Genomic DNA, 12,808 nt, shown 5'->3' with positions numbered 1-12,808 from the left:
AAGGGTTCGGGCTAGGTTTGGGTTTTGGGGTACAGAGGTATTTTTGGGTTCAGGGGTAGGTTTGGTTTTTGGAGTACAGGGGTATTTTTAGGATTTAGGTATAGGTTTGGGTTTTGGGGTACAGGGTATATTTATAGGGTTAAGATGGGTTAGTGTTTAAGGGTGTTGGGGTATTTAAAGGAGTAAGGTTGGGTTTTGATTATGGGGTGCAGAGGTATTTAAAGGGAGCAGGGTGAACACCCGGAGCTGGAATGTGCAGAAGAAAAAACAATGAAATATTTGACACAACGCATGCCCCGCAGCCGCCCACACCCCCAGCACGGGATATGAGACATGGCATGAAGTGCAGATTGTATAATCAACAGATGATGAACAGAATGCAGAACAGAATGCAGAACAATCTCATACGTTCACCCCAATACAGAGATCTGGGCCAAAATCTATCATTTTTTTTGCACTCCACACCTCCTCAACCATAACCCTGTACCTAAGAGAAACATTCCAGGCCCTTTGAACTGCTAAACCATGTCTTTCCAGGATCTGACTCACACATGTTAGAACCAATATCTGGCTATCAACCATTTTCAATCAGGATAGCTTGACTCTAGTGGCGTGGAGAGCATGGCACTCACGTCTGAGCATACCCATCCCACTCGGGGTGACAAATGCAAAAACAACAGTTGACGGACAGAATGCAGAACAATGTCATACATTCACCCCAGTACAGAGATCTGGCCCTAAATCCATCGTTGTTTTGCACTCCACACCACCCCAGTTCAGACATGGCAATATGCAAATCAGCCTTGACCCTGTGCCTCATGGGAACAGACCAGCCCAAAGGGTGGAACATACCACATGCCCCCAGCATTTGTCACGCCCCCACAGCACAACGCAGACACGCCCACAAGGGACTACTTTGCTGTCACGGTTCTTTAACTTTTTAAATGTATATGGTGGGCGTCTGCATAGCCTATGTCCTTCTGCTGCAACTGCCCTTTCCAACGCTGTATTGGGTGTTGTGATTGGTGCTGTGGTTCCTGAGATTACCCGCCTCAAAGGTTTGGCTCTCTCTTTATTATATTAGTATGGATGACATATATTCTAGACATCACTTTTCCAAGGGATTCCTTGACCTCTTTGTTCCTTAGGCTATAGATCAATGGATTCAACATTGGGATCACCACTGTGTAGAACAGTGAAGCAAGTCTGTCCTGGTCCAGCGAGTACCTAGATTTCGGCCTGAGGTAGGTGAAGAGGACAGGGACATAGAGTATGATGATGCTGGCCAAGTGTGAGGCACACGTGGAAAAGGCTCTCAGCCTCCCTTTTGAGGAGCTAATACCAATTATGGTGTGCATAATATAAGTATAGGAAACGAGGACAAAGATCAGGGATCCCACCTGCACACTGCCACCAACTGCAAATGTTACCAACTCATTGACCAACGTGTCAGAGCATGAGAGCTTCAGCAATGGAGGGAGGGAGGTCACAGTAAAAATGAGAGATCCGGTTTGGTCCACAGAAGGACAGCCTGAATGTGAAACCGGTGTGTATCAGGGAGGTGAGGAAGCAAAATGTGTATGTTGCAGCAACAAAAACAATACAGAATCTCGTGGTCATTACAAGTAGATAGTGCAAGGGATTGCATATTGCATTGTACCGATCGTAGGCCATGACGGACAGTAGAAGTCCATCTGAGCTTGCAAATGCTACATAGAAGAACAACTGGGCTGCACATCCATGAAAAGAAATGGCTTTTGTTCTTGATAGGAAGTTACCCAGCATACAGGGTGTGATTGTTGAAGAGTAGCACAGATCTACAAAAGACAAGTTGGAAAGGAAATAGTACATTGGAGTGTGGAGTTGGGGAGCCATGCAGATCAATATTATCATGCCAATGTTTCCAAGACAGGTGAAGACATAGACCAAAAGAAACAGCACAAAGAGTTGAGTCTGTAGAACTGGGTCATCTGTGAATCCTAAGAGGATGAACTGTGTCACAAAGGTCCCATTTCCGGCTTTCATTTGCTTCCTAATTGTTGGTTAGCTAGAAGAGTATTTGGGCAGAAAGCAGAATGGGGTGTTAGTGATGATTTTTGCATTTTTATTTCATTTTTCATTTACTTTAGTGAAAAATGTTGAAACAAAAAACAAACAAAAACAACAACAAATGTTTCTTGAGCATTGGATGTTTCATGGATTGTGACATCATTGACCTGATTATTAGACCACGATTAAGTAGATCAATTGGCTTATGGAAATGTGATTAACCAGAAAAATGCACAGAATTTCAAATTCAAACTGCTTTTTTGGCAAACACATTCAAAGCGCAAATATCAAAGAATAAAAGTCACCATCGGCAAAAACAGGTAAATGCATACATGGCAATTACCATTGCAAAACACACCATGCATTCTATATTCTACAATCACTGCAAACTAATATATGCTTTCCCAAATACGCCCTGGCTCCACTAAGGTCATCACTGAACACAGCGGCTAGACTGGTCACAGTCACCAAACGATACAAACATATATCCCCAGTCCTCAAATCTCTCAAATGGCTGCCCTAAGAAGTACAAATTCAGTTAAAGATTGCTGTTTTGGCGCAACAAGCCCTTCACTTCAATACTCCCAGGTACCTTGTGCAAAAACTTGAACTATCCTGTGGCTTAAGAGCCACAAGAAGTGCCACTACCTTCCTCTTGAAACCACTCCTCCTTAACAAAGAAATAACTTGTTACCGAGCTTTCTCTGCTGCTGCCCTAGGAGGGATAGGCTCACTTGCTTGTTGACATTGTTCCCACTATTGTAACGGCTCTTCTTTAATGTGACCCACTCCTCGTTGCCCGTGTACACCTGCTTACCCTCCTGGGCGCAATTGTCCAGCATTCTGCAACCTTTCCAGTCTTTTTGTTTTTCTCTCTCTCTACCGGATGTTGATATTGCATTTATGTTCTTCCTCGCATCCTATTGTAAAGCGCTCTGATATCCTTCGGGAACTTGTTTGTGCTATATAAAACTTTATAAATAAATGTAGGTAGCATGACACTTCCAGCACATAAACGAATTATACAGCATTCACAAGTCATTACTAGGCACTTTGAGAAACAACACCAAAGGTATTACAGTGGCCTAATATATAATATGTCATTGATGCAATTCCAGCTAACATCATAGGGGGTGACTGGTAAAAGCATTAAGATGACTTGAATCCCTATACATTGTCGAACTGGATTCTAACACTCCAGGTCGTTTAAATATAGGGGAAGATCTCTACACACATCTATAGCTAAGTCTATTGCATACAACACAAAAGCAGCATCAGTGTAGGCTTGGCATGTTTTAGATTTAGAGTTGTCACTTTACCATGATCATATGTTACAGAAAACAAGAAGGTGATCAATAAGTCACCAAAAGATATATAGAGGAATTTTCGGGGTGGTAAATTTCACAAATATTGCGATATGGCAATAGGAGAGTATTACGTGCACCTGCATGCCAAATCAGCATAGTAGCTCTAGCAACTCACTGAAACCGAAAGTATGCCCATTAGCCCACCAGGTACCGCCAGTAAGCACCACAGGGCTGCATTGTAGAGACGTTGTCCGAGGCCAAGCCTCTTTTTACACCTCGCTGCAAAGCAGCTCTTTGGTGCTTACTGGAGGTACCTGGTGGACTAGTTGGACCCCAGGGACCCTCAGGATTCAAGAGGACTTAATTCCCCAACTTAAAATGCATCACAGGGTGCGTTTGCACAGTGGTAAAGGCAGGGAGCAGGCCTGATGTGATAAGTGTGCAAAAGCGCTCTGTGGTGAACAAAGGGGCGTGGCCTCGGACCACCTCCCGGTAACGCAGCTCTGTGGTGCTTGCTGTAGGTGCCTGGTGGGCTAGTTTTGGCCCCAAGGACCCTCAGCATTCAAGGGGACTTAATCTCCCAACTTAAAACATGCCACGGGCGCGTTTGCACACTTATCACATCAGGCCACACCCCGCCCCTTCACCACTGTGCACATGGGCCCTCTCGTTCATTTCAAGTTGGGGGGTTAAGTCCCCTTGAACCCTGAGGGTCCCTTGGTTCCAAGTAGCCCACCAGCTACCTCCAGTAAGCGCCACAGAGCTGCGTTGCAGAGAGATGTGAAAAGGGGCGTGGCCTTGGGCCACCTCTCTGCAAGGCAGCTCTCTGACACTTGCAGGAGGTACCTGGTGGGCCAGTTGGCCCCCAGGGACCCTCAGGATTCAAGGGGAATTAATCCCCCACCTTAAAACCTGCCAGGAGGAGCGCTTGCACAGTGGTGAAGCGAGGGGCAGGACTGATGGGACATGTGTGTACTTATCCAATCACTCCACCAAAACCCAAGCACTTATAAATTCACCATGCACTCTCCTTGCAGTACTCTAATATTCCAGTCAGTATCCATGTACTCATGAAATGGCCCAGGCACTAACACATGCACTGCTACAATCCCCTAAGCACTTCCCATGCAGACCTCTAACCACCTACACACCACACTACTGACTCACTCTTCCATAAATAGCTTGTGGAGGCAGGAACAGGAACAGATGGAAGTAAGATAGGCACTCTTACTAGGCACACATTCTTTCTTTGAAGTAAATTATTGTTGGTCACTCCCAGGACGTGCACACAAAGCACTGTATGATGACAAACCCACTTTCAAGATAAGTCCAGGCCATAAACAATGTCCACATAAAGCGTACATTCTCTAGCTGACAAGGCCGGATAAACCCAAAACATTAAGAACACAGCCCATGTCATAAATAGCTTGTGGAGGCAGGAACAGGAACAGATGGAAGTAAGATAGGCACGTTTGTGAGTAGTAAATCTTTACAATATCCTGTGCTCTGATCTATAATCTTGATCAGCTAAAGGGCAGGAACTGGCTTGGCAAGATTAGCCTCAAGCAACAGGGTCAGCTTTCGTCAGGTCATGCAGAAGTCAGCACAAACCCATGCTAAGGTTATGTCCTTAAATACTTGTTCTCCCATGGTGAGAGCCTACTGTAAGGGCAATGCACAAAATGGCTGCTATTCACAAGATGGAACCCAAGGGTTAAAACAGAACCTTCAAATACACAGTGAATCCATTGGTGTAACATGATGAAAACACTCATGCATACCGCATTAGTCATTTGCGGTTCGCTGATACCAAATTCATAACAGAATCATGATATTTAAAACACAGGTTCAGAATTTACAGAACCACAAGGCCTGGGTGCGCATCAAAGGGAGTCGAAGGGCTGTAGCAGACAGGATACAAAAAAGCGACGCAGCGATTTAGACAAACGCAGTCCTATATAGTGTATCAAATTACATGTACATTCTTTTTCAAATAGCAGGAACGTTTTTATAATCGTTCAAACTTCGGAATATAAACTATACAAATAGTTCTTTTAAATGTAAGAGGGAACGTGTGTGAAATGCCGATGTTATTCAACTCACATTAAGAGAGTAACAAATACCAAACATAACATCTTTCTTTTACTATCTTTTAGATGTAGAGCTTCAGGGTGCATTATGCCTTAGCACATGGTGAAAAATAAACTTGGGGAGGTATATACGTGGGCAGACGTGTATGCCCAACGTAGACGCAACAAACCGTTTAACCCCCAAACAGACACATCCTCCTCAGGAAGTGACACGTCTAATCGACCATCAAGACGAGATAAACCTAATGATCAACCACAAACCCATGGAACTACCAACACAGCTGAAACATCCACTGCGGTTTCTTTTTTAGAGGAAAGACAGGACAATCAAGAAGACCCAGGAGGGGCCTTAGAAAGAACAAAAGAAAAGGAAACCAGTCAATCCAACACACGGAGCATGAAAAAGAACAAAAAGAGAAATACTTAGTCATTAATATTTCCGACACCATAATAAATCCATATGAAATTAAACTATTATCCAAAGGAACATCTTTTATACCAACCACAAAGACCAATCAGTTGGAATTACAAATCAGCACTTACAAATTCATAAGAAAATTGAAACTGAGATATTTTTTTGTCCAGATGAATCCTTCAATTCATAATAAATCAGACCAACTGATGGGATTAAGGCCAACCAGCACTTTTGAAGCTCCAAATAGCCACAAAAGCATAGACCTCTTTGAGACACTAATGAAACAGGACATTTCAAAACTGAACTACAATAAATCTCCGCACAAAAACTTTTCGAGAAAGGACTATGACACCTTAAGGAATATCGCAAATAACCCACACATTAAATGTGTGAAGGCAGACAAGGGAGGCGCATTAGTGATAATGAATTCCACAATGTACAGAAACAAAATGGATGAACATATACATGATGAGTCTATATATATGAGACTTCCTAACAACCCAACTCATGAATTTAAAGAGAAACTCAGTGAAATAGTCAATAAAGCACATGAGACAAATACCATCGATGACAGAACCAAAAAATATCTAATCAAACCATTTCCAAAAAGACCAACGATTAGCATGACCCCCAAAATCCATAAAGACCTAATGAACCCCCCGTGCAGACCTATAGTCTCTACGCTTGGCTCCCTTCATGAACCTGTAGGAAAGCTGCTAGATCGGTATTTACAACCGATCGTAAAAGAAATGAGAAGCCACATCCAGGACACCACAGATTTTTTGAATAAGCTTGCACAAATAGAAATCACCAATGACCAAGAATTGATTTTATGTACAGCAGATGTTCGCTCACTATGTACCTCAATCCCCCACAATGATGGTATAGATGCTATGGAGAAAGCTATCCTTGAGAGTCCAATTGAAACAGGGATGCAGACATTCCTTATGGAACTGCTAATTTTCACGCTCTACCACAGTTACTTTCTATATGAAAATAACTGGTACCTTCAGCTATCCGGGACCTCCATGGGTAATTGTGCCGCACCGAACTACGCAAATATCTACATTAAACTCTTCGAAGAAGAAAACATCTACAACAAATCAGAATGGATGGAAAATATTAAGATGTACGCTAGATACATCGATGATGTATTTATCGTCTGGAAGAACTCGGAAGAAACTCTAATACAGGCATTGAGAAACTTGAATTCAGCCAACGAGAGAATACAATTCACTTGGGAAACAAACAAAAAGACCATCACCTTTTTGGATGTTAAAATCTCAATCACTGAAAATGGTATTGAAACCGATCTCTTTCGTAAACCTACAGATAGGAACAATACTCTCCTATACACTAGTTTCCATCAAGGTTCTCTTAAACAACACCAACCAACGTCACAAATGTTACGAGTTAAAAGGATCACTTCAGATGAAACACAAATGAGGTTACGGTTGGATGAAATGGGAAAAGGATTCCAAGAAAGAGGTTACCCTGACGGAATAATAAAGAAGGCCGTGGAGAAAGCTTTAACAACCCCTAGAGAGAAATTATTGAAGAAAAGCAACAAAAGACAAGAAGACCGTATGGTCTTGGTATCTAAGTTTTCCACTCTCAGCACAGCCTACAAGAAAATTGTTTTAAAACATTGGCCTATTCTAACTGCGGAACAAGACTTTGGAAACCTCTTTGCTAACTTCCCCATCTTTGCACACACACGCAGTGCCAACATCAAAGAGATCCTCAATAGAAAGGAACCTGCCAAAACAATATACAAAGGAACTAGACCCTGCATGAACTGCGGAAACTGTAATTGTATCATCAAGGGCACCTCAATAAATCACCCAATGAGAGGAAAGGAAATCAAATTGAGAGTCACGGCCACATGTGACACACAGAATGCCATCTACTTGATCAAATGCCCATGTGGCAAAATTTACATTGGCAAAACAGAAAGGAAGATAAAGACTTGTATCAACGAGCACAAGTCGAATATCAGAACACAGAATGCCAAATCTAACGTGGCTGTCCACTTTACAGAATCTAGACATAATGTCTCACAATTAAAGTTTCTAATCCTGGAAGTTGTTGAAAAACATGAGGGCAAGGACAACAATAAAGAACTCTTAACCCCTTGGATGCTAATGACAAGGGTAACTTGTCATGCACTGCCCATTCATTTCAATGGAAATCTCATTATATGGACCTCAGGCTCTTAGCGTCCAAGTGGTTAAGAAGAGAAATGGCATGGATCTTTAAACTACAGTCCATTAAGCCCATGGGCCTGAACGATCGCTTGGAATTTTCATGCTACCTATAAAGCACCTTTGGGGGTGTTTTATGTCGCCTACAAAGACTCCTTTGAATGCAGCTGACTGTATATTTGCACACAATGATTTTTGTACACGTTTTGTCGAATGAACAAATGTTTACACTGAAATGTACTAGTACATATTTACCTAAGTAATTTGCTATGTACCCTATGGATTGTAGAAACGTTCGCTCTATTCAGATTTATTTTTATTTTATTTTCGGCGCTACCTAACTAACTATACCAACATGGCCGCGAGTAGAGTCCTCCCTTTATTTCTATTTGTGGTATGGGGTTCCCAAGGCCTACCTGCTCCGTAGATAACCCACTTACACCGAAAGAACTGTTGGCACGGAAACTGAAAAGTACAAAGGACAAGTTTATTAAGACCCCATGGGGTGGTGGTACATTCCTACAGCACCCTTCGGCAATGTAAGAAGTATCACACCGAACATTGGTGTGAGTCCTTCTTTTATACAATTTACAAGCAATAAAAAGATAGGCGGTACAAGGTTACAGAGTTTATGTACATATATGGTCATTTTTGGAGCATAGCCAACTCATGGGAGGGGTTACAACCCCACTGGTCAGTTTGGCGGCACATACCTAAAGGGTGACTGGTCAGTTGGAACTGCGCATGTACAGGCTTGACCGTTGCTAAAAATAGCCTGTTGCTGGGTAAAGTCGAGTGGTCAGTGGTACGGACAACGGACTAAAAGGGCATGCTGACCACGAGGTCGCTCATTCCCTAAGATGGCCGCCGTAACATACAAAATGGCGTTTTTCTAGTATGGCCAAGTTAAGGGAAATAAGGTGTAGCAAAGCTAAGCGCTAACTCGGCCATCGTCAAATTACAACAGATATTTACCGTCGCAAGTAAAGTTTCACTTACTTACGGATTTACCGAGAAGAGAAGCGCCCGGGGGAAACCGAAGCCCCAATTCTTATCACCACCAGTAAGTAACGCTTGGAGAAACTAATGTAAATTTAGACGCCTCGAACGTCATATAGCAAATAAGTTAACTGTTCACTCAAACAATGTTTACATTTTACAGATGCGAACACCGCCAATATCACACTGGGTACACGTGAGTGCACCAAGTGTTCCAGCCACTTACTACCTTTTACGAGCACGCGTTTATAACGCATCACTATCACACAGCCAAGCAATAATGATCGGCGAGCACCAGGTTAACCTAAAGAATAGAGCACAAACACTGTAAACACCAGTGAGCACAGGTTTTTTTTAAGATGTTTTACTTTTCCGATTTACTTTCTCGTTTACTGAAATCGATCACACCAGCACATACCTCACTGACCTTATCCCATCACTACCTGCTTGCTACGAGTAAAAAAACGTGTCATAATGATGCAGAGTTCTTTAGCTATATCTCAGTTATTTACAGATGCTCCCAGATGAAGGGTACATCCCGAAATGCATTGGAGCCAAGTCTAAGCGCAGATAACATGTAATGATAAGGATTGCTAAGAAATGCACATTATGAAATAATAATGATGAACTAAAATGAAATAAAAATAAGACAACAGTGAAAACTTGTGGAAGCTTGATTTTCAAGCACCGAAGGTGTGCACAAGGAACAGGGATGCCATCAAGTCACATGGTGGCACGACAATTCTAAGCTAGATATACGCATGTTGGACGGACACGCCACCTGTATGTAGCACCCAAAATAGTGACAAAAAACAGTGACAAATAAAGCAGAAATTGGATACAAACTGGCTGTGCGCCCACCAACCCATATCTTGTAGAAAAATACACTGGTGACAGAAAGTTGAGCTGTGAATATTCTTTGCAGTCACTCTCTCACTTCCTCTCTCCTTTGATAAAAAAGTTACAAACAATGTTAACTTCCTTTTTATTTTACAGGGTGTGTTTCACAAATTGGCGTCCCCTCCCAACATCTCTAAAACTCAACGTTCGAGGATTCTGCGAAGATGCGTGGCTATCGTAACAACATTTGAGAAGGCTGCTATGACAAGTGATGAACCCTCTTTGAATCACGCCAATGGCACAAGGTGAGCAAAAAGATTCTTTCCAAAACAACGACAAGTCATCTGTGAAAGGAGAGAGTGGGTAGTGTGCAGCAGCTTCACTGCGTAGGAATGTACAATTACCTCGGAACCGTGACAATAGATAGATTACAACAGTCTGGGAGGCAAATCTACAAGCCCCTTACGCCACTTTTGTATGTACTATACTATGACTAACTCTATATACTATACTTCAGGGGCCAGATGCAGGTTGGTCGGTAACAGCCGAAAATCTGTATTTTCGGCCGTTACTGACCGGCATACATGATTTGACATGTAGGTGCTCAATTTTACAGAATCGGTAACTTTACCGATTCGGTAAAGTTACAGAATCTGTAAAATACCGAATCGGTAACTTTACCGATTCGGAGCCACCCATATGTAGGTGGGACTCTTCAGAGTCCCAGGAGCCTTAAGGAATCGTTATTTTACCATCAAATCCATTTTGATGGTAAAATATCGATTTCAGGTGTGCATGCACATTTGTGCATGCACACCTAACCATGTGACAGGCAGACCTGCCCTTAGGGCATGTATGCCTGCCACATGGCACCCAAGCCTGTTTTGGGGGTGCCAGGGGGTGTCAAAGTGACACCCCTTGCACCTTGTGAATTCGGTATTTACCGATTCGGTAAATACCGAATCTGTAATGCATAATCATTCCTATGGGCTTCAAAGCCCATAGGAATGAATGGGCACTAACGAATCGGTATTTACCGAATCGGTAAATACTGAATTGTTAAGGATTCGGTAACGAATCCAGATGTTGGGACCTACATCCCATTTACCGATTTTGAAATACCGAATCGGTAAAATTCGGTATTTCAAAATCGGTAAATGGGATTTACCTACATCTGGCCCCAGATCACTAAACTGGAGGGTGTACTGTGAACCAGAACATACTTGGACACACAACCGAGCTATGAGTATTTTCTCCACTATTAACATACAGACACAAGGGCGAACGTCCGTTACTCTCAAGACCTTAATGTAACGGATGAATTTAAAATAAATCGGGGTGTCCGACAAGGTTGTATCTTGGCCCCTTTTTTATTTAACCTGTATATTATTGAACTGGAGGAATCTCTCTTACTTGTAGAAGCAGATTACCCCTTAGTTGAGCGCAAAGGGGTACCTGTATTACTCTACGCCGATGATGCTGTTCTTATTTCTAGAACAGCAATCGGCCTCCAGAAACTATTAAATTCCTTCCACAAATTTATGGAGTCACGTGGTTTAAGTATAAATAACTCCAAGTCCTTCGTCATGAAAGCAGGTAAGGGCATTCTGAAACCTGGCCATTTCAGTATAAACGGGGAAAAAATTCCATCAACCAACTCCTTCTCTTACCTCGGGGTCCTGATAGACCATAAGTTGTCATGGGGCCCAGCAGTCTCCAAAAAGAAGGGAGAAACTACAAGGGTCAATGCGGCCATCCTTGGCTTTGCAAAAAAAATCGGCAAATGCCCGTTGGCCGCATTGCTTAAATTGTACCAGGCAAAAAGCGTTGCTGTTGACTGTTATGGGAGCGAGCTCTGGGGCTATCGCAAGGCTAAAGACCTAGAGGTCGCAGAAAATAACTTCCTAAAAAAGATCCTAAGACTGCCTAGGGGTATTGGGAATTACTCAGTACACGAGGAGCTGGGGGTCCCCTATCTAGGTGACAGAATAGCAGTAAGCCCAGTCACATGTTGGCTGAAATGTTGGCTAAACAATGAAATTCCATTAACACATGCCCTACTGAAAGAAGCTTTACAGCTAGATGGGAGATTTAAGGTACCGTGGGTAAAGTACATAAAGGACAGCCTAACGGCAATTGGCCGACATGATCTGTTTTATGCCCCAAATACAATTAGAAAATCTGATGTGAACCTGGTCAAGAATGCCATAGTTTTGTTAAGATGTACCGACAGAGAAGTGGCTGAGATACAGAAGGTCAGTGTTAGGAAACATCTATTGTTAAAAACATGCTTGCAAATAGAACCTTACCTGACATGGCCTATGTCCAGCTATGAACGGTTTCTGCTAACAAGGTTCCGCTTTGACCTCTATCACCTCCTATTGGCATTCCCAAGTGGTGCTCAGCGGGGCGAAGTGTTGCCAGCTTGTGGCTGCGACGGAAAGTCTCCTCAAGATCTGGCACACTTCCTTTTTATTTGCCCTTATTACTCCACTCCACGGAAATTATACCTTAAACCGTGCCTTAAAAAAATGAGCTTCACACAAATTAAACCCGCACTTTATTACTTACAACTACTGAATATTGACTGTACTTTGTTTATTTGTAATTTTTTTAAAAAAGCCATCTGCTTTAGGAAAAGCATGGATGGCTAACCATGCTGTAAAATTGTGCTGGTGCTTTTTAAGTCTACAGTTATTTATATTTTTAACCATATATTGCCCATGCTTTTATTGTCTGATATATTGTACTGTTTACTGTGTCATTATTTGCCTTTTGAAAATGAATTGTGTGTAACCGTTTTTAACTGTGTGTTTTTAAAATTAACTTTTATGATTGTAAAATCTACAATCGAATAAAGATTATGAAATGAATTGAACTGCTCCATCTATAACTTTCACTCTG

The 12,808-nt window shown here is 42.3% G+C and overlaps 1 pseudogene; it reads right to left on the bottom strand.

Moving 5' to 3' along the window:
* Nucleotides 1–1,052: 1,052 nt before the first annotated feature.
* On the bottom strand, nucleotides 1,053–2,025 carry LOC147663122 (olfactory receptor 8U9-like; annotated as a pseudogene).
* Between the last annotated feature and the right edge of the window lie 10,783 nt (nucleotides 2,026–12,808).

Source organism: Lissotriton vulgaris, unplaced genomic scaffold, assembly GCF_964263255.1.
Source record: "Lissotriton vulgaris unplaced genomic scaffold, aLisVul1.2 SCAFFOLD_5618, whole genome shotgun sequence".
NCBI lineage: Eukaryota > Metazoa > Chordata > Amphibia > Caudata > Salamandridae > Lissotriton > Lissotriton vulgaris.
This window is presented reverse-complemented; position numbering and strand designations above follow the sequence as displayed.